Source organism: Oncorhynchus mykiss, chromosome 8 (assembly GCF_013265735.2).
Source record: "Oncorhynchus mykiss isolate Arlee chromosome 8, USDA_OmykA_1.1, whole genome shotgun sequence".
Lineage (NCBI taxonomy): Eukaryota > Metazoa > Chordata > Actinopteri > Salmoniformes > Salmonidae > Oncorhynchus > Oncorhynchus mykiss.
In genome coordinates this window covers 80,341,234-80,365,105 of record NC_048572.1, presented here as the reverse complement: position 1 = coordinate 80,365,105, position 23,872 = coordinate 80,341,234, and the positions used below count along the sequence as shown (strand labels likewise).

Sequence of the window (23,872 nt, the reverse complement as noted above, 5' to 3'; positions counted from 1 at the left end):
ATTGCAACACTCACTACTGAGTTCCAAACTGCCTCTGGAAGCAACGTCCGCACAAGAACTGTTCGTCGGCAGCCTCATGAAATTAAATGTGTTTCCATGGCCAATTAGCCGCACACAAGCTTAAGATCACCATGCGTAATGCCAAGCTTCGGCTGGAGTGGTGTAAAGCTTGCTGCCATTGGACTCTTGGGGCAGGGAAATGCATTCTCTGGAGTGATGAATCATGCTTCACCATCTGGCAGTCCGACGGAAGAATCTGCGTTTGGCGGATGCCAGGAGAACGCTACCTGGAGGAGGAGTCATGTTCTGGGGCTGTTTTTCATGGTTCGGACTAGGCCTCTTAGTTCCAGTGAAGGGAAATCATAATGCTACAGCATACAATGACATTCTAGATGATTCTGTGCTTCCAACTTTGTGGCAATATTTTTGGGAAGGCCCTTTCCTTTCAGCATGACAATGCCCACGTGCACAAAGCGAAGTGCGTACAGAAATGGTTTGTCGAGATCGGTGTGGAAGAACTTGACTGGCCTATCATTTTTATTTAAACAGGACAATGACCCAACACACCTCCAGGCTGTGTAAGGGCTATTTGACCGAGAAGAAGAGTGATGGAGTGCTGCATCAGATGACCTGGCCTCCACAATCACACCGACCTCAATCCAATTGAGATGGTTTGGAATGAGTTGGACCGCAGAGTGAAGGAAAAGCAGTCAGGAAGTGCTCAGCATATGTGGGAACTCCTTCAATACTATTGGAAAAGTATTCCAGGTGAAGCTGGTTGAGAGAATGCCAAGAGTGGCAAAGGTTGGCTACTTTGAAGAACACCTCCACTAATAACAGCTGTTTGTTAGGTTCCAGGAAACGGAGGGGTCCTGTCAGGCCAAATCTGTATCCTACTCTGTTCTGGAAGCAGCCAACCAGGTGGCAGTCATCAAGGCTGCAAAGAACGCCAATGTTACCATGACAAAGAACGCCACGGCAACCGCCATTAGCACGGCAAAGAGAGCCACCAGTTTGGTAACCATGAAGGACGCAGCAGTAAATGTCACCTTGGGAAAGGGTCCCAACACCCCTAACACCGTTACCAACATGCCTGCTATCAGCATTGCCAAAGGTGCGGGGTCTACGGTAGGGGCGTGCCAGAGAGTGCCAGCACGACATTGATCAGCGAGATGGAGGCAGGGAGAGGGAAGACTGCTGCTACTCTATCAGGTAGAAAGAGAATACCTCTTATGTTGTTTGAGAAAGTGGATTGATGCTGTTTTGGGACAGGTCTCCATTTTTAATCTCAGTGGGATCACCTGTATAAATAAAGCATCGTTTTAGAATAAATAGATTATGGAAGTGGCCAAATTCCCCATCCAGGCTAAGTGTTGTCTCTTGTACTCTCGTCTTGTCTGGGTATGCTGAAGATCCACTCTGACCGTTCCTGACAACCAGCTGAAACAGTTTGGGGTGGGCACGGCCACAGACCATAGTGATGCCCGTCAACAAAGGTAGGAGTCAGTCAATCCATCCATCCCTCCCTCATATCGGTCAATCATTCCATAATCTATCAATCGGTCCATCAGACGATGTGTTTTTCCTGAAATAATGTATTTTTTTAGACAGTGTCACAAAGACCCCCAAAGCATATGGCTCTTATTCAGAGTGACTTGCAGGAGCAATTAGTACCTTGTTCAAAGTGCCTTGTTCAAAGTGCCTTGTTCAGAGTGCCTTGTTCAAAGTGCCTTGTTCAAAGTGCCTTGTTCAGAGTGCCTTGTTCAGAGTGCCTTGTTCAGAGTGCCTTGTTCAGAGTGCCTTGTTCAGAGTGCCTTGTTCAAAGTGCCTTGTTCAAAGTGCCTTGCTCAAAGTGTACATCAACATATTTTTCACCTAGTCGGCTTGGGGATTCAAACCAGCGACCTTTCGGTGACTGGCCCAACGGTCTTAACCGCTAGCCTACCTGTCCATTATATAAACAGACTCACAGCAGCCCCTGAAGACTGGAGAGCGGAATCTATATATATATATAACCCCTAGACTGGTCTGTGTGCTGTGGGATTTGACCTATTACCAAGATCCAGATAAAGAACATGAGGTGCGCTGGGAGACAGAGAGATGAGCTTCAATGGGCTGGGGATTTAGTTAGTACAGCTGGAGAGAGAGAGGAGCAGGGCTATTGCAATGTTCAAATTCCTCTTTCTCACACACACCTTTTTGAATAAGAAAAGTTGTAAATATGCTTTATGAGTAGTTCATGAACCTAGGATGGCAACACATACATACATTATAAGTGATTTCAATAGGGCTTTCTCTATTTTAGTAGTTTTATACTGTTCAATCCAACTTCAAACTAAAATCCTTTTCAGCATTTTCAACCGTTTCTGCATTTCCTACACGTTGGGCTACAAGATATGGGCAAAAAAATCTAGGCCGTGTTTATTGTTGAACTGTTGGAATCGTGGAAATAGAGTGATTATTCTAATTAAATAGTTGGAATATAGGGGTCAGCACTTTGAATACATTGTTTTCTGACATAACAATGAATGAATAAGCCAGGGAGGAATTATTGACAGGGTAGGAACCAAAGTGTTGGTCAGTGTTTCCAGAGGACCCTAATGAGATGTTACATTACATGTTTTCTTACCTCATGTAGCTAGCTAATCTATTCATCATTTTCCTTTCTGATTTAGAAGATACCGTTGCACAAACATCAGGCTTATCTCGGCCTACACCAGCACTGGTACCAGGCTATATTAGTTAGCTACATTTGCTCTTAGTACATTAAACATGCTAGCTAACATTAGCCAGCTAACTAGCGATCAATATTAGTGGCTAACACAATTTATTTTACCCACAACTTGGTGAGAAAACGTACAGTTAGTGCATTTCTTCAGATATCTAGGTGAGACAACCGCATATCTCAGTCATCTTGAGTACATTTAGTAGTAAGTAGATATCAGCAAGGTCAGTGCTGGGGGGGGGACTCAAGCACAGTGTTGGTTCATGAAAGCAGCACGTAACCAACATCTGATTCGTTTCATGACAGGATTTTATTATTTTCATCCTCACTAGGTCCAGGAGGTTTTCCAGGAGTTTTTTTTTTTTTTTACTATTTGAAAAAATCTGGTCTCATCGTAGCCCATATGAAACTGTTTTCTAAGCTGATTGATTACTATGTCATACCCGGAGTTTTAGCTGGTTAGGCTAGCCTACCAGATCAGGAAAAACTCTGGGCCCTAGGAAAACGACCCCCCCCCCCCCTCCACAATTATAGATAGTGTTGACATAAAAAAAACATTGTGGTGGGAATGGGTTCTAAAGTTTTATGTGGCTCTGTACAGCTGGCAGGTTGGCAGCTACTGCGACAGTTTCAGAATGTAACAAGCTGTTACTGCAATTTTCAGGTAAAAACTCAATAAAACAAGTAAATTATAAAGAAAATTCCTTTACATTTTTGCTGTTCTGCTACTACCACATACCGTTGAGCACAACGAGACAGTTCTGTTTACACCGCCTTGCTCAGAAGGGGTCAGCTCGAGATGTTCCTCTCTACCCAGTACAGTCAGTAGAGGAGTGGCCACCCCTCAGTGCCTGGTTCCTCTCTACCCAGTACAGTCAGTAGAGGACTGGCCACCCCTCAGAGCCTGGTTCCTCTCTACCCAGTACAGTCAGTAGAGGAGTGGCCACCCCTCAGTGCCTGGTTCATCTCTACCCAGTACAGTCAGTAGAGGACTGGCCACCCCTCAGAGCCTGGTTCCTCTCTACCCAGTACAGTCAGTAGAGGACTGGCCACCCCTCAGAGCCTGGTTCCTCTCTACCCAGTACAGTCAGTAGAGGACTGGCCACCCCTCAGAGCCTGGTTCCTCTCTACCCAGTAGTCAGTAGAGGACTGGCCACCCCTCAGAGCCTGGTTCCTCTCTACCCAGCACAGCCAGAAAAGAACTGGCCACCCCTCAGAGCCTGGTTCCTCTCTAGGTTTCTTCCTGGGTTCCTGTCTTTCCAGGGAGTTTTTCCTAGCCACTATGCTTCTGTATCTGCATTGCTTGCTGTTTGGGGTTTTAGGCTGGGCTTCTATAAAATGCCTATATAAATGCATTTGATTGATTGATTGATATGTTGTGTGTTGTATGGTTGATGTTGTGTTGTTTAGCCGAGGACTCCCATCCGTTCTGTGCAGTGTCTACTGAGCATTACTACTCCTGGAACATTGGGAAACGCAGGGCGGCTGAGGTAAGAGGGTTTGTTTGCGTTATTTTCTGTGTGATTGTGTTGTTGTCTGTGTGATTGTTGGTCTGGCTGTGTAATTCTGTTGTCTGTGTGTTTGTTGATTTGGCTGTGTACAACATGTATAAACATGTCAGTGTTTGTTAGCATTGTTTTTGTGTGTGTGTGTACATGAGACAGTGACTATGCATATTTCCTGCTTACCTCATGTCTCTCCTCTGTCAGATCTGATGAGTGTCTCTCTCTTTGCCCCGTCATCATCCTCTTTCATTTCTACAGAAAGCACTCTCTCACACACACACACACACACACACACACACACACACACACACCCTTTTAACCCCAGCTGCTGCCTAAAGGCCCTGTAGAACCAAACAGTCTGTGGATTCAGTCTGGCCTGGTTTTCTACTCTCCACTCTCTGACAGTCAGTCTCTCAGACAGTATTGTTCTATGCTTCCTGCCCCAGAGCCCAGACGTCAGACTTATTCTACCCAGTGAAATACACTGTGGGAGGGAAGGTCATGTGATGCTATGAACTGGCTGGGTGTGTGGGGATGATCCTCTCATGTCTGACTACTGGACTTTGGAATGGGAACTCAAACAAACTCATAACACTGGTGAGGAGCTTCAGGGGAAATATGCCTAAGACACCCTGGAGAGAGCTGGCTCTGGGCTGGCTCTGAGCTGGCTCAGGGCTGGCTCTGAGCTGGCTAGCCAAAAAACAATTAGTATATTAGTTCCCTTCCCTCTGTTTACTCCAAATCAACAGCCTCCATGTGATTAATATGCAAACCATAATTTGAGTGACAGCTGTTTTGAAGAGGAGTGAATTTAAGTAGATTGCTGGGAATTGTGTGTAATCAGAGCTGGCAAGTTTACTATGCACAGCACTTTGTGTGTCTCCCTTATAAGGTGTCAATTGTGTTTATTTTATTGGGTTTTAGGTGTTGTGTATTTAATATGTGTGTTGTGTCAAGTGTGTTGAATGCAGGAAGTGGTCCATGACATGTTGCTGTGCTGCCCTCGTCTACACACTCTTAACCCGTCCTGAGACCAGAGAGATGGTCCAGTAGTGCTGCCCTCGTCTACACACCCTTAACCCCTCCTGAGACCAGAGAGGTGGTCCAGTAGTGCTGCCCTCGTCTACACACCCTTAACCCCTCCTGAGACCAGAGAGGTGGTCCAGTAGTGTTGACAGAGGGTCTACACACCCTTAACCCCTCCTGAGACCAGAGAGGTGGTCCAGTAGTGTTGACAGAGGGGCTACACACCCTTAACCCCTCCTGAGACCAGAGAGGTGGTCCAGTAGTGTTGACAGAGGGTCTACACACCCTTAACCGCTCCTGAGACCAGAGAGGTGGTCCAGTAGTGCTGCCCTCGTCTACACACCCTTAACCCCTCCTGAGACCAGAGAGGTGGTCCAGTAGTGTTGACAGAGGGTCTACACACCCTTAACCCCTCCTGAGACCAGAGAGGTGGTCCAGTAGTGTTGACAGAGGGTCTACACACCCTTAACCCCTCCTGAGACCAGAGAGGTGGTCCAGTAGTGCTGCCCTCGTCTACACACCCTTAACCCCTCCTGAGACCAGAGAGGTGGTCCAGTAGTGTTGACAGATGGTCTACACACCCTTAACCCCTCCTGAGACCAGGGAGGTGGTCCAGTAGTGTTGACAGAGGGTCTACACACCCCAAACCCCCCCTGAGACCAGAGAGGTGGTCCAGTAGTGCTGCCCTCGTCTACACACCCTTAACCCCTCCTGAGACCAGAGAGGTGGTCCAGTAGTGTTGACAGATGGTCTACACACCCCACACCCCTCCTGAGACCAGAGAGGTGGTCCAGTAGTGTTGGCAGAGGGTCTACACACCCTTAACCCCTCCTGAGACCAGAGAGGTAGTCCAGTAGTGTTGACAGAGGGTCTACACACCCTTAACCCGTCCTGAGACCAGAGAGGTGGTCCAGTAGTGTTGACAGAGGGTCTACACACCCCAAACCCCTCCTGAGACCAGAGAGGTGGTCCAGTAGTGTTGGCAGAGGGTCTACACACCCCAAACCCCTCCTGAGACCAGAGAGGTGGTCCAGTAGTGTTGACAGATGGTCTACACACCCTTAACCCGTCCTGAGACCAGAGAGGTGGTCCAGTAGTGTTGACAGAGGGTCTACACACCCCAAACCCCTCCTGAGACCAGAGAGGTGGTCCAGTAGTGTTGGCAGAGGGTCTACACACCCCAAACCCCTCCTGAGACCAGAGAGGTGGTCCAGTAGTGTTGACAGATGGTCTACACACCCTTAACCCGTCCTGAGACCAGAGAGGTGGTCCAGTAGTGTTGACAGAGGGTCTACACACCCCAAACCCCTCCTGAGACCAGAGAGGTGGTCCAGTACTGTTGACAGAGGGTCTACACACCCCAAACCCCTCCTGAGACCAGAGAGGTGGTCCAGTAGTGTTGAGAGAGGGTCTACACACCCCAAACCCCTCTTGAGACCAGAGAGGTGGTCCAGTAGTGTTGACAGAGGGTCTACACACCCCAAACCCTCTACGCAGCAGCAGGCCTGGTGAACGGACCTTAGAGGGCATCCTTACACAGGTAGACAATGAGCCAGGTATGAGGACTGTAGAGTTGGTTGGTATCCAAATGTTCATATTGACATTATACCGTCCTTCTCTCATCCTGGGATTTACAGTATTACTGGCATAGCACACAAGGGGGCACTAAAACGCACGAAAAGCCCATTGGGCCTCTATTACCAGAATGCTAACAAAATTAGTACAAACTATCTGCAAAATTGCATAGACGTTGTTAGCTAACGAGAGAAAACGAACATAAATGGCAAATTGTGCTTGACCTGGACTGAAATAGTAATAGTACTCATTTTGGGTGCTGGTACTGTTTATATTTAGGTGCAGGAGCTCCACAATACTTCTGAGATAATATTCTATAAGAGGTGCAGGAACTCAAGCAGTAGAACATTCGAGGTGCCGGTACTCAGCAGAGGTGAGCTCCTCCCCAAGTCAAGCACTGTTGCAAAGATGTACAACTCCAGCTCATAAAGTTATACATTTATAGCTAGTAGCTACCAAATGTCATTTTCAGTAGAGTGTGGACATTTACAGGCAAAAGTGAACAAGAGAAATTGTCCAATGAACAAAGTTGTGATGCTATTCTGAAGGAAGAGCAGCATGTGTAGAGAGGAAACAAACGCTAGTAGGAAGCACAATCAGCTGTACAGAGAACGCATCCAGAGCTCTTGGACTTCTGGCAGAAAGACCATTATAAGATATCTGATGGCAAACATTTAGTAGTGAATTGCAATACAAGTGTAACATCATCACTTCATGTGCTCCACACAACAGAGACTCACTGATAGATATAGACCGCTATGGACTGTCCAGCTCCAACCGTCTCCCGTTGTGCTATTTACAAACAAACACTGTTCTGGGGAACTAGGATAAACGTCATAATGACAGGTGAAATGAAGAACGCGGTCTGTTTCATCTCCTAACGTATTGCACAAGTTGACTGCAGGTATTTACTGTAAAAGTAACTACAAAAAGGGGCCTCCCGTGTGGCGCAGTGGTTAAGGGCGCTGTACTGCAGCGCCAGCTGCGCCACTAGTGACCCTGGGTTCGCGCCCAGGCTCTGTCGTAACCGGCCGCGACCGGGAGGTCCGTGGGGGCGACGCACAATTGGCCTAGCGTCGTCCGGGTTAGGGAGGGTTTGGCCGGTAGGGAAATCCTTGTCACATCGCGCACCAGCGACTCCTGTGGCGGGCCGGGTGCAGTGCGCGCTAACCAAGGTTGCCAGGTGCACGGTGTTTCCTCCGACACATTGGTGAAGCTGGCTTCTTAGGGTTGGATGGCGCTGTGTTAAGAAGCAGTGCGGCTTGTTTGGGTTCGTTTCTCCTGAGCCCATACGGGAGTTGTAGCGATGAGACAGGATAGTAGCTACTAAACAATTGGATACCACGAAAAAGGGGTAAAATACAACAACAACAAAAAGTAACTACAAATATTCACATTTATTGAAAAACTATTAAGAAATAGCTTTGACGGTATTGAAAAACCATCCCGTGGATTTTTCCAAATACCCCGGTACACGGTATACCGCCCAAGGGTGTGTATGGGGGAGAGGGGAAGGTGTGTTGTGTGCGTTTGTCACGCCCTGGCCGTAGAGAGGCTTTTATTCTCTATTTTGGTTAGGGCAGGGTGTGACTAGGGTGGGCATTCTAGTTTCGTTATTTCTATGTTTTCTATTTCTTTGTTTTCGGCAAGTGTGGTTCCCAATTAGAGGCAGCTGTCTATCGTTGTCTCTGATTGGGAATCATACTTAGGCATCCTTTCTCCCACCTGTGTTTTGTGGATAGTTGTTTTCCGTGTAGTTTATTGCACCTTACAGAACTGTTTTGGTTTTTTCACTTTGTTATTTTGTTCAAGTGTTTTGGTTAATAAAGAATCATGAACACTTACCACGCTGTGTTTTGGTTCGATCCTCATTCTGACGAGAGACGTGACAGCGTTTGTGCATGCAATGTGACAAATATAGAGGAAGTAAGGTTCAATGGTGTATGTGGGGGTGTTGGTGTGGTGGTCTGCACACAACATTTGTATAGCCCACTGAAGCGATTTCACTGCAGTATTAAAGGTGGCATTTCCACCCGGCACAGCCAGAAGAGGACTGGCCACCCCACATAGCCTGGTTCCTCTCTAGGTTTCTTCCTAGGTTTTGGCCTTTCTAGGGAGTTTTTCCTAGCCACCGTGCTTCTACACCTGCATTGCTTGCTGTTTTAGGCTGGGTTTCTGTACAGCACTTTGAGATATCAGCTGATGTACGAAGGGCTATATAAATAAATTTGATTTGATTTTGTTTGTCCTTTTCAAGCCCAGATAGTCCAGTGTACTGTGTTAGTGCTAGTAGGCACTGGTGCTTTGTTTAGCCTGTTTTCACAGGCAGTTCTAATGAATTTGGTTGATTGTTCCTGTGTAGAGGAGAAAGGGGACAGCTAGCCTGATGAGTCACACCAGCCTGAGCCCAAACAGCCAAGCTCTGTTCTGCTCTGTTCTGATCACTAACCCAAACAACCAAGCTCTGTTATGCTCTGTTCTGATCACTAACCCAAACAGCCAAGCTCTGTTCTGATCTGTTCTGCTCTGTTCTGATCACTAACCCAAACAGCCAAGCTCTGATCTGTTCTGATCACTAACACTAACCCAAACAGCCAAGCTCTGTTCTGCTCTGTTCGGATCACTAACACTAACCCAAATAGCCAAGCTCTGTTCTGCTCTGTTCTGATCACTAACCCAAACAACCAAGCTCTGTTCTGCTCTGATCACTAACACTTACCCACACAGCCAAGCTCTGATCTGACGTGTTCTGCCCCGTTCCAGTCACTAACCCAAACAACCAAAATCTGTTCTGATCACTAACCCAAACAACCAAACTCTGTTCTGATCACTAACCCAAACAACCAAACTCTGTTCTGATCACTAACCCAAACAACCAAACTCTGTTCCAATCACTAACCCAAACAACCAAACTCTGTTCTGATCACTAACCCAAACAATCAAACTCTGTTTTGATCTGATCTGTTCTGCTCTGATCACTAACCCAAACAACCAAACTCTGTTCTGATCACTATGGCCCAAATGCACACACTGTTTTGCCTTCTCTCTCTATCTCTCTTCTCTATTCTCTCTCTCTCCCTCCTCTCCCTATCTCTCTCTCTCTCCCTACTCTCCCTCCCTCTCTTCTCTCTCTTCTCTCTTCTCTCTCTCCCTCCTCTCCCTCCCTCTCTTCTCTCTCTCTCTTCTCTTTTCTCTCTCTCTCCCTCCTCTCTCGCTCTCCCTCCTCTCCCTCCCTCTCTTCTCTCCTCTCTCTCTCTCTTCTCTCTCTTTCTTTCTCCCTCCTCTCTCTCTCTCTCTTCTCGTCTAAAAGTTAGGAACAGATGTACTCAGTCTCTACAGCGTTGTAAATCTCTGACCTGTTAGCCTATTTGCTGAAGGTTATTTTCAGGATGTAATAAATATAAAGAGCAAGGAAGTCTTTATTTACATTTCTCTTCACGTTTATTCAACTGTTATCCTTCTACATCTAGTACAGAGCAATACATTATTATTTGTTTGTAATGTTTTATTGTCTCACACTCAATAGGTGCAGTGAAATGCATTGTTTTCCAAGGGGTAGAAATAGTATGGTATCAACCCAATGGAATGGTATCAAATACATCAAACACATGGTTTCCATGGTTTCCAGGTTTGATACCGTTCCATTGACTCCATTCCAGCCATTATTACGAGCCGTCCTCCCCTCAGCAGCCTCCACTGGTGTTGAACCACTAACGTTGGTGAAATGTTGTATTCGTCTTTATCTAATAAGCTATTAGACTAATAGTATGAATATGTTCCTGTTGTGTCCCCAGGGAGGTCACAGCCATTACCATTCACCAGGCTGCCAGCAGCGTCCCCACATCTGACTTCCTCACCAACACGCAAACGCTCAGACTGAGAGTCACAACACACTCGGGCTTCTCCCATCAGTGTCACTAGCTGAGAGACGGGCAGTAACGAGGGTTTGGCCATGTCTCTCTGGGGTAAAAGTGAACGGTTGGCCAGACAGAAGAACACTATGACCGCAGCAGACAGTGGCCACAACAGCAACAGGAAGGCTTCGACCCCACCAGTGAGGACCATCTGTCTGCAACAGAACAGTTTCACTCTCTCACATTCTCTCTGACTGTTTCCTGTTTTCTCTCCTCTTTCTCTATGTATCACTGTTTCCTGTTCTCTCTCTTCAATCTATTTTTATCACTGTTTCCTGTTCTCTCTCTTCAATCTATATTTATCACTGTTTCCTGTTCTCTCTCTCTATTAATCTTCCACTTCTCTCAAGCTCTGTCTCATCCATTTTCTAGAGAGGATATATAATCACATCCTTTAGCTATTAATGGCTCCTGGACATACAAAAGCAACTGGTTTCAACCAGTTTAACTGACAGTTCAAACCACTAGTCTGTTACTTTTCATATCTCAGTATCATGAAGTAGAATCAAGTAGAACAGACAACACTAATATCTGGGTGGAATTCAGGATTGCACAACTTTCTGAACGTTAAGAGATGACATGATTTATTAAGCGCTTATCAGAGTCCAAACTGTATACTCTTCTGCACAGCAGTGTTGTAGAATATTGGACCTTTGGCTTTCATCATTTTCAAATTTTCAGCGCAGCTCAATCAATTTCGCCATCCGTCACATCCACATCCACATTCAAATGAATAGAGGTCCACGGTTCCGCGTTGGTTGGGGACTTTAGGAAGGTGTGTGGTCGGGCTGTGGGTCCACGGTTCCGTGTTGGTTGGGGACTTTAGGAAGGTGTGTGGTCAGGCTGTGGGTCCGTGTTGGTTGGGGACTTTAGGAAAGTGTGCGGTCGGGCTGTGGGTCCGTGTTGGTTGGGGATTTTAGGGAGGTGTGCGGTCGGGCTGTGGGTCCATGTTGGTTGGGGACTTTAGGAAGGTGTGCGGTCGGGCTGTGGGTCCGTGTTGGTTGGGGATTTTTGGGAGGTGTGCGGTCGGGCTGTGGGTCCACGGTTCCGTGTTGGTTGGGGACTTTAGGAAGGTGTGCGGTCGGGCTGTGGGTCCGTGTTGGTTGGGGATTTTAGGGAGGTGTGCGGTCGGGCTGTGGGTCCACGGTTCCGTGTTGGTTGGGGACTTTAGGAAGGTGTGCGGTCGGGCTGTGGGTCCACGGTTCCGTGTTGGTTGGGGACTTTAGGAAGGTGTGCGGTCGGGGTGTGGGTCCGTGTTGGTTGGGGATTTTAGGGAGGTGTGCGGTCGGGCTGTGGGTCCCCCACCAACGGTAGTCACAGAGCCAGATAGATGTCACATTAACGCCACCAGACTCTGTGTCTGTGGACTCTGAATTACTCTTTACTCTGTATGATGCCAGAGCAGGTTGTCTGTTCTACACAATATATTTTTTTCTGTACATTCCATAACATTGTTCCCTACTGAAGACCACGCTGAGGATCACTCATAACATACCTGGCTGAGGATCACTCATAACATACCTGGCTGAGGATCCCTTATAACATACCTGGCTGAGGATCCCTCATAACATACCTGGCTGAGGATCACTCATAACATACCTGGCTGAGGATCCCTCATAACATACCTGGCTGAGGATCACTCATAACATACCTGGCTGAGGATCACTCATAACATACCTGGCTGAGGATCCCTCATAACATACCTGGCTGAGGATCACTCATAACATACCTGGCTGAGGATCACTCACAACATACCTGGCTGAGGATCACTCACAACATACCTGGCTGAGGATCACTCACAACATACCTGGCTGAGGATCACTCATAACATACCTGGCCGAGGATCACTCATAACATACCTGGCTGAGGATCCCTCATAACATACCTGGCTGAGGATCCCTCATAACATACCTGGCTGAGGATCACTCATAACATACCTGGCTGAGGATCACTCACAACATACCTGGCTGAGGATCACTCATAACATACCTGGCTGAGGATCACTCATAACATACCTGGCTGAGGATCCCTCATAACATACCTGGCTGAGGATCACTCAAAACATACCTGGCTGAGGATCACTCACAACATACCTGGCTGAGGATCACTCACAACATACCTGGCTGAGGATCACTCATAACATACCTGGCTGAGGATCACTCATAACATACCTGGCTGAGGATCACTCATAACATACCTGGCTGAGGATCACTCATAACATACCTGGCTGAGGATCACTCATAACATACCTGGCTGAGGATCACTCATAACATACCTGGCTGAGGATCCCTCATAACATACCTGGCTGAGGATCACTCATAACATACCTGGCTGAGGATCACTCATAACATACCTGGCTGAGGATCACTCATAACATACCTGGCTGAGGATCACTCATAACATACCTGGCTGAGGATCACTCATAACATACCTGGCTGAGGATCACTCATAACATACCTGGCTGAGGATCACTCATAACATACCTGGCTGAGGATCCCTCATAACATACCTGGCTGAGGATCACTCATAACATACCTGGATGAGGATCACTCATAACATACCTGGCTGAGGATCCCTCATAACATACCTGGCTGAGGATCACTCATAACATACCACGCTGAAGATCACTCATAACATACCTGGCTGAGGATCACTCATAACATACCTGGCTGAGGATCACTCATAACATACCTGGCTGAGGATCACTCATAACATACCTGGCTGAAGATCACTCATAACATACCTGACTGGCCCCTCTAAATCACCACACAACGTGAGATCAACATTGTATTGAACATTGTAGTTCTCATAGGTTGTCTGGTGTCCTCTTTCTCACCTTTATACAGGGATTGTCTGTCTGACAATCACGGGAGAGATTAAGTGTTTTACTCTTAAGGTGAAAGAATGAAAATCTCTTTGAATGTGATCCATATTGGATGTTGTGTACATGGTTGGTGGAGATTTAGCTTGTGTTGGAGTGAATATGATATGAGGCGGCAGGTAGCCTAGTAGTTAGAGCGTTGTGCCAGTAACCGAAAGGTTTCTGGATCGAATCCCTGAGCTGACAAGGTAAAAATCTGTCGTTCTGCCCCTGAACAAGGCAGTTAACCCACCGTTCCCCGGTAGGCCGTCATTGTAAATAAGAATTTGTTCTTAACTGACTTGCCTAGTTAAATAAAATAAAACATATTTTTCTTTATGAATCTTGTTAGTAGTGTGTGGTGTTCTCACTGTAAACTGACTGGCCACCTTGCCTGTTTGACCAATCCTCAGTCTAAACTGACTGGCCACCTTGCCTGTTTAACCAATCCTCAGTCTAAACTGACTGGCCACCTTGCCTGTTTGACCAATCCTGAGTCTAAACTGACTGGCCACCTTGCCTGTTTGACCAATCCTGAGTCTAAACTGACTGGCCACCTTGCCTGTTTGACCAATCCTGAGTCTAAACTGACTGGCCACCTTGCCTGTTTGACCAATCCTCAGTCTAAACTGACTGGCCACCTTGCCTGTTTGACCAATCCTGAGTCTAAACTGACTGGCCACCTTGCCTGTTTGACCAATCCTGAGTCTAAACTGACTGGCCACCTTGCCTGTTTGACCAATCCTCAGTCTAAACTGACTGGCCACCTTGCCTGTTTGACCAATCCTCAGTCTAAACTGACTGGCCACCTTGCCTGTTTGACCAATCCTGAGTCTAAACTGACTGGCCACCTTGCCTGTTTAACCAATCCTGAGTCTAAACTGACTGGCCACCTTGCCTGTTTGACCAATCCTCAGTCTAAACTGACTGGCCACCTTGCCTGTTTAACCAATCCTCAGTCTAAACTGACTGGCCACCTTGCCTGTTTGACCAATCCTGAGTCTAAACTGACTGGCCACCTTGCCTGTTTAACCAATCCTGAGTCTAAACTGACTGGCCACCTTGCCTGTTTGACCAATCCTCAGTCTAAACTGACTGGCCACCTTGCCTGTTTAACCAATCCTCAGTCTAAACTGACTGGCCACCTTGCCTGTTTGACCAATCCTGAGTCTAAACTGACTGGCCACCTTGCCTGTTTAACCAATCCTGAGTCTAAACTGACTGGCCACCTTGCCTGTTTGACCAATCCTCAGTCTAAACTGACTGGCCACCTTGCCTGTTTAACCAATCCTCAGTCTAAACTGACTGGCCACCTTGCCTGTTTAACCAATCCTGAGTCTAAACTGACTGGCCACCTTGCCTGTTTGACCAATCCTGAGTCTAAACTGACTGGCCACCTTGCCTGTTTAACCAATCCTCAGTCTAAACTGACTGGCCACCTTGCCTGTTTGACCAATCCTCAGTCTAAACTGACTGGCCACCTTGCCTGTTTAACCAATCCTGAGTCTAAACTGACTGGCCACCTTGCCTGTTTGACCAATCCTCAGTCTAAACTGACTGGCCACCTTGCCTGTTTAACCAATCCTGAGTCTAAACTGACTGGCCACCTTGCCTGTTTAACCAATCCTCAGTCTAAACTGACTGGCCACCTTGCCTGTTTAACCAATCCTGAGTTTAAACTGACTGGCCACCTTGCCTGTTTAACCAATCCTGAGTCTAAACTGACTGGCCACCTTGCCTGTTTGACCAATCCTCAGTCTAAACTGACTGGCCACCTTGCCTGTTTAACCAATCCTCAGTCTAAACTGACTGGCCACCTTGCCTGTTTAACCAATCCTGAGTCTAAACTGACTGGCCACCTTGCCTGTTTAACCAATCCTCAGTCTAAACTGACTGGCCACCTTGCCTGTTTGACCAATCCTGAGTCTAAACTGACTGGCCACCTTGCCTGTTTGACCAATCCTGAGTCTAAACTGACTGGCCACCTTGCCTGTTTAACCAATCCTCAGTCTAAACTGACTGGCCACCTTGCCTGTTTGACCAATCCTCAGTCTAAACTGACTGGCCACCTTGCCTGTTTAACCAATCCTGAGTCTAAACTGACTGGCCACCTTGCCTGTTTAACCAAACCTCCGTCACCGCCACACAGGACTGAGTGATCTCGCTCTCTGAGGCTGACATGAGTAAGGTCTTTAATCAGGTCAACACCCACAAGGCCGTTGGGCCAGACAGTATTCCAGGGTGTGTTCTCAGAGCATGTTCAGAACAGCTGGCAGGCATATTCACAGTCATTTTCAACCTCTCCTTGTCCCAGTCTGTAATCCCCACATCTTAAGCTGACCACCATCATTCCTGTTCCCAAGACCTGTAAGGCTTCATGCCACATTGACTACCACCCTGTAACACTCACTACTGTAATCATGAAGGTCTTTGAGAGGCTGGTAATGGCACACATTAACTCCCATCATCCTAGACACACTAGACCCACTCTAACTTGCATACTGCCCCAACAGATCCATAGACGACGCAAACTCAATTGCTCTCCACACTGCCCTCACCCACATAGATAAGAGGAATACCTATGGGAGAATAGTGTTCATTGCTTACAGCTCAGCGTTCAACGCCGTTCTCCCATCCAAGCTCGTCACCAAGCTTATTTTTTTTATTTTATTTCACCTTTATTTAGAACCCTGGGACTAAACACCTCCCTCTGCAACTGGATCCTGGACCTCCTGACGGGCCGACCCCAGGCAGTGAGGTAGGCAACATCACCTCCTCCACACTGACCCTCAACACGGGGGCCCCACAGGGTTGTGCGGTTAGTCCCCTCCTGTACTCCCTGTTCACCTACGACTCCAACACCATCATCAAGTTTGCTGACGACGCGACGGTGGTAGGACTGATCACCGGCAATGGTGAGACAGACTACAGGAAGGATGTAAGAGACCTGACAGTGTGAGGGCGGAACAACAACATTTCCCTCAATGTCAGTAAGACCAAGGAGCTGATCGTGGACTACAGGAAACGGAGGGCCGAGCCACGCCCACATCCACATCGACAGAGCTGCAGGGGAGCGGATCGAGAGCTTCGAGTTCTTCTGTGTCCAAATCACTTAGGACTTACAACGGTCCACACACGTGCACATAGTCGTGCAGAAGACGCGACAGCAACTCTTCCCCCTCAGGAGGTTGAAAAGGTTTGGCATGGGCCCTCTGATCCTCAAAAAGTTATACAGCTGCACCATCAAGAGCATCTTGGCTGGCTGCATCACTGCTTGCTATGGCAACAGCACCGTCCTTGATTGTATGGCGCTGCAGTAGGTGGTGCGCAGACAATCCAGTACATCACTGGGGCTGAGCTCCCTGCCATCCGGAACCTCTATACCAGGCGGTGTGAAAGGAAGGCCCAGAAAATCATTAAAAGACTCCAGCCACCAAAGTCATAGACTGTTCTCTCTGCTTCCGCAACGCAAGTGGTACCGGTGCATCAAGACACCAGCAGGCTCCTGAACAGCTTCAATCCCCAAGCCATCAGATTAATAAACAGCTTCTACTCTACACACATATACACATCCACTTACATACAATCATCATATGCACTGCTGCTACCCTGTTTATCATATATCCTGATGTCTAATCACCTTACCACCATACAGTGCATTTATAAAGTAGGGATACTAGAGTGATAGAGGTAGATATGTATAGTGGTAAGGTTACTATATAGAGAGTCAGTACCATATTAACAATGTACAGGGATACTAGAGTGATAGAGGTGTGTGTGTGTGTGTGTGTGTGTCAGTGCGTGTGAGTGAGTCCTGTGACAGTGCAAAAAGGGGTCTGAATAGTTTTTGAATGTACTGTACATATCTACTTCTATCACTCCAGTATCCCTGCACATTGTGAATATGGTACTGACCCTCTATATAATATGCTTACCCCTATACATATCTACCTCTATCACTCCAGTATCCCTGCACATTGTGAATATGGTACTGACCCTCTATATAATATGCTTACCCCTATACATATCTACTTCTATCACTCCAGTATCCCTGCACATTGTGAATATGGTACTGGCCCTCTATATAATATGCTTACCCCTATACATATCTACCTCTATCACTCCAGTATCCCTGCACATTGTGAATATGGTACTGGCCCTCTATATAATATGCTTACCCCTATACATATCTACCTCTATCACTCCAGTATCCCTGCACATTGTGAATATGGTACTGACCCTCTATATAATATGCTTACCCCTATACATATCTACCTCTATCACTCCAGTATCCCTGCACATTGTGAATATGGTACTGACCCTCTATATAATATGCTTACCCCTATACATATCTACCTCTATCACTCCAGTATCCCTGCACATTGTGAATATGGTACTGACCCTCTATATAATATGCTTACCCCTATACATATCTACCTCTATCACTCCAGTATCCCTGCACATTGTGAATATGGTACTGGCCCTCTATATAATATGCTTACCCCTATACATATCTACCTCTATCACTCCAGTATCCCTGCACATTGTGAATATGGTACTGACCCTCTATATAATATGCTTACCCCTATACATATCTACCTCTATCACTCCAGTATCCCTGCACATTGTGAATATGGTACTGACCCTCTATATAATATGCTTACCCCTATACATATCTACCTCTATCACTCCAGTATCCCTGCACATTGTGAATATGGTACTGACCCTCTATATAATATGCTTACCCCTATACATATCTACCTCTATCACTCCAGTATCCCTGCACATTGTGAATATGGTACTGACCCTCTATATAATATGCTTACCCCTATACATATCTACCTCTATCACTCCAGTATCCCTGCACATTGTGAATATGGTACTGACCCTCTATATAATATGCTTACCCCTATACATATCTACCTCTATCACTCCAGTATCCCTGCACATTGTGAATATGGTACTGACCCTCTATATAATATGCTTACCCCTATACATATCTACCTCTATCACTCCAGTATCCCTGCACATTGTGAATATGGTACTGACCCTCTATATAATATGCTTACCCCTATACATATCTACCTCTATCACTCCAGTATCCCTGCACATTGTGAATATGGTACTGACCCTCTATATAATATGCTTACCCCTATACATATCTACCTCTATCACTCCAGTATCCCTGCACATTGTGAATATGGTACTGGCCCTCTATATAATATGCTTACTTTATCGGGTTCTTATTTTTATTTATTGTGTGTTTTTGTCCTACCGTATGTTATTTCTTTGAAGGACATTATTGGTTAATGCATTGTTGGGTATAGACCTTGCAAGAAAGGCAACTCATTGTGCACATGACATTAAAATGTAACAAACTGAGTGGTCACCTTGCCTTTTATTTACTGTAAAAAATAATATCAATTGACCATTGTTTTTTCAGTTTCCAGTGCACACCAATATATGTATTGTTAAAATGGAAAACATTTTTTTAAATAAAAACTGTGCTAGTGTTTACAGATGGTGATTAAGTGTCCTGTTTGACCTTGTAATCTCCCCATAGATTGAGAGATTACAGGGTGCTGGTCTGAAGAGGTGCTTTTGGGGGGGGGGGGGGGGGGGGGTCAGATGGCAGTACCTTATGTTCTCTCAATGTGGCTCAACTCCTGGGCCTCGCTCCCTTCATCTTTTATTCACAGAAGGAATGGAAAATGAGGGATGAGAGGGATGAGAAGGGATCTGGTGCAGAGAGAGGGATTAAATAAATATTCACACGCACTTTTCATACTGGAAGATCACCGAATTCTAGAAGCCAGACACACAATGCCAATGTTGCAGTCCACCTTTAATGGCCACCTTTGATACATAAGAGGCAGGACAGAGACCATACACAACACCAGGACAGGGACAGCCAGGTTTCCAGGTACATTAGCCAGAATGACCCGACACGGAAGCATTAGAGAGTCGCGTGTGTCAACAGGGATACTCCCTGTTTTCATATTCTGTGATCGTATCAGAACTGTGTGACATGCATTAGAGAATATAGTCGTGAATAACAGGGCAGGTCACCGTGTTTAGCACACATTGTTTTCCTGTGGAGCCTTGCTCATTACTATTAGGTTACTATGAAGTTAGGTTGCTGTTGGGTTCGATGAGGTTAGGTTTCTCTAAGAGTATGGCTGGGGTAAGGGAACTGATCTGAAAAAAGGGCTTGTGTATCTTGATCCTGTGGATGTTATTTATAATCCATTTCAACAGGCTCCATTCAACTAATAGGCGGAACAGACGGGTACAGAATTCACTACAAGTCATACACTGTATTATAATGTGTTGTGGTGTTGTTCCATTCCGTGGATCGTGTTGATGGACCAGGGAAATTAATCATTATTGTTTTTCTGAATTTAGTTGCCGTGATCAGAGATTTCGGCTAAAACTGCTTGCATGCAAACACACACAGACCCAGACAGACACACACAGACCCAGACAGATCCAGACAGACACACACAGACCCAGACAGACACACACAGACCCAGACAGACACACACAGACCCAGACAGACACACACAGACCCAGACAGACACACACAGACCCAGACAGACACACACAGACCCAGACAGACAGACACAGACAGACACACACAGACACACACAGACCCAGACAGACACACACAGATCCAGACAGACCTCAGACAGACACACACAGATCCAGACAGACACACACAGACCCAGACAGACACACACAGACCCAGACAGACACACACAGACCCAGACAGACACACACAGACCCAGACAGACCCAGACAGACACACACAGACCCAGACAGACACACACAGACCCAGACAGATCCAGACAGACACACACAGACCCAGACAGACACACACAGACCCAGACAGACCCAGACAGACACACACAGACCCAGGCAGACACACACAGACCCAGACAGACCCAGACAGACACAGACAGACCCAGACAGACACACACAGATCCAGACAGACACACACAGACACACACAGGCCCAGACAGACACACACAGACCCAGACAGACCCAGACAGACACACACAGATCCAGACAGACACACACAGACCCAGACAGACACACACAGACCCAGACAGATCCAGACAGACACACACAGACCCAGACAGACACACACAGACACACACAGGTCCAGACAGACACACAGACCCAGACAGACACACACAGACCCAGACAGACCCAGACAGACACACACAGACCCAGACAGACACACACAGACCCAGACAGACCCAGACAGACACACACAGACCCAGACAGATCCAGACAGACACACACAGACCCAGACAGACCCAGACAGACACACACATACCCAGACAGACCCAGACAGACACACACAGACACACACAGACCCAGACAGATCCAGACAGACACACACAGACCCAGACAGACCCAGACAGACCCAGACAGACACAGACAGACCCAGACAGACACACACAGACCCAGACAGACCCAGACAGACACACACAGACCCACACAGATCCAGACAGACCCAGACAGACACACACAGATCCAGACAGACCCACACAGACCCAGACAGACCCAGACAGACCCCGTGCTGCTTCTCCATTGTTGGAGCAGGTTACATAAGAGGGGAACAAAGACAAAACTGTGCGCCATTATCAATATCATGGACAGGGTGTCAGCTGCTCAGATACGTCAGCACAGACACTACCTCACCAGGTAAACAATGTCCAAAAGGTCACAGGAGGTTGATGGCACCTTAATTGGGGAGGACAGGCTTGTGGTTCTGGCTGGAGCAGAATGAGTGTAATGGTATCAAACACATGGTTTCTATGTGTTTGATGCCATTCCACTCGCGCCATTCCAGCCATGTTTATGAGCTTTCCTCCCCTCAGCAGCCGCCACTGCCAAACTAGGTGTAACAAGATGGCGCCGACAGAGATGGTCGCTTCATTTCGAGTTCCTAGGAAACTATTTAACCATGTAAAGAGGTCTGGAAGTATGGCTGAATATAAACAGTGTAGTTATTCTTTCCGCTAACAAGGACTGCGCACCCCCCCCCCCCCTTCTCAGTGGCTGACGTGAGTAAAACATTTAAATGTGTTAACCCTCGCAAGGCTTCTGGCCCAGACGGCATCCCTAGCCACGTCCACAGAGCACAGACCAGCTGGCTGGTGTGTTTACAGACATATTCAATCACTCCCTATCCCATTCTGTTGTCCCCACATGCTTCAAGATGGCCACCATTGTGGCCATAACTGAACTAAATGATTACCGCCCCGTAGCACTCACTTCTGTCATCATGAAGTACTTTGAAAGGCTAGTCAAGGATCATATCTCCTCCACCTTACCGGCAAACCTAGACCCACTTCAGTTTGCATACCGCCCCAACAGGTCCACAGATGACACAATCGCCATCACACTGTGAATGCTGTTCATTGACTACAGCTGGGTCTCAACCCCGCCCTGGGTCCTGGACTGTCTGATGGGCTGCCCCCAGGTGGTGAAGGTAGGAAACCACATCTTCACTGACCTTCAACACTGGGGCCCCACAAGGGTGCGTGCGCTGCCCTCTTCTGTGCTCCTTGTTCACCCACGACTAAGTGGCCATGCACGCCTCCAACTCAATCATCAAGTCTGCAGACAACACAACAGTAGTGGGCTTGATTACCAACAAGGACGAGACAGCCTACAGGGAGGAGGTGAGGGCACTCGGAGTGTGGTGTCACGAAAACAACCTCTCACTCAACAAAACAAAGGAAGGCCTCCCTGGGTGGCGCAGTGGTCTAGGGCACTGCATCGCAGTGCTAGCTGTGCCACCAGAGACTCTGGGTCCGCGCCCAGGCTCTGTCGCAGCCGGCCGCGACCGGGAGGTCCGTGGGGCGACGCACAATTGGCATAGCGTCGTCCGGTTGAGGGAGGGTTTGGCCGGTAGGGATATCCTTGTCTCATAGCGCACTAGCGACTCCTGTGGTGGGCCGATGTCTGATTGCCGGTGTCTGTGTCTGATTGCACGCTAACCAGGTCGCCAGGTGCACGGTGTTTCCTCTGACACATTGGTGAGGCTGGCTTCCCGGGTTGGATGCGCGCTGTGTTAAGAAGCAGTGCGGCTTGGTTGGGTTTCAGAGGACGCATGGCTTTCGACCTTCGTCTCTCCCGAGCCCGTACGGGAGTTGTAGCGATGAGACAAGATAGTAACTACTAACAAATTGGATACCATGAAATTGGGGAGAAAAGGGGGTAAAATTCCAAAAAATATTGATCGTGAGATGATCGTGGACTTCAGGAAACAGCAGAGGGAGCACCTCCCTATCCATATTGAAGGGACAGCAATGGAGAAGGTGGAAAGTTTTAAGTTCCTCTGTGTACACATCACGGACAAACTGAAATGGTCCACCCACACAGACAACGTGGTGAAGAAGGCGCAACAGCACCTCTTCAACCTAAGGAAGGCTGAAGAAATTTGCCTTGTCACCCAAAACCCTGACAAACTTTTACAGATACACAATCGAGAGCATCCTGTTGGGCTGTATCACTGCCTGGTACGGCAACTGCACCTTCCTCAACTGCAAGGCACTCCAGAGGGTGGTGCGGTCTGCACACCGCATCACCGGGGGCAAACGACCTGCCCTCCAGGACACCTACAGCGCCCAATGTCACAGGAAGGCCGAAAAGATCATCAAGGACAACAAACCACCCGAGCCAGTGCCTGTTCACACCGCTACCATCCAGAAGGCAAGGTCAGTACAGGTGCATCAAAGCTGGGACCGAGAGATTGAAAAACAGTTTCTATCTCAAGGCCATCAGGCAGCAATCACTAACTCAGAGAGGCTGCTGCCTACATTGAGACCCAATCACTGGCCACTTTAATAAATGGATCACTCGTCACTTTAAACAATGCCACTTTAACGTTTACATATCTTACATTACTCATATCACATGTATATACTGTATTTTATACCATCTATTGCACCTTGCCTATACCGCTCAACCATCGCTCATCTATATACTTATATGTACATATTCTCATTCACCCCTTTAGATTTGTGTGTATTAGGTAGTTGTTGGGGATTGTTAGATTACCTGTTAGATATTACTGCACTGTTGGAACTAAAAACACAAGCATTTCGCTACACTTGCATTAACATCTGCTAACCATGTGACCATTAACATCTGCTAACCATGTGACCATTAACATCTGCTAACCATGTGACCATTAACATCTGCTAACCATGTGTGTGTGACCAATACAATTTGATTTGATTTGAGCTGT

The 23,872-nt window shown here is 47.2% G+C and overlaps 1 long non-coding RNA gene across 1 annotated transcript; it reads left to right on the top strand.

Annotated features, from left to right (window-relative positions):
- Positions 1 to 719: 719 nt before the first annotated feature.
- Positions 720 to 16,350, top strand: LOC110530739. The gene is made up of 5 exons (XR_002474590.2): positions 720 to 1,212; positions 1,413 to 1,496; positions 4,136 to 4,215; positions 10,626 to 10,885; positions 16,292 to 16,350. It is a non-coding gene; the product is annotated as an uncharacterized LOC110530739 (long non-coding RNA).
- The last annotated feature ends 7,522 nt before the right edge of the window (positions 16,351 to 23,872 follow it).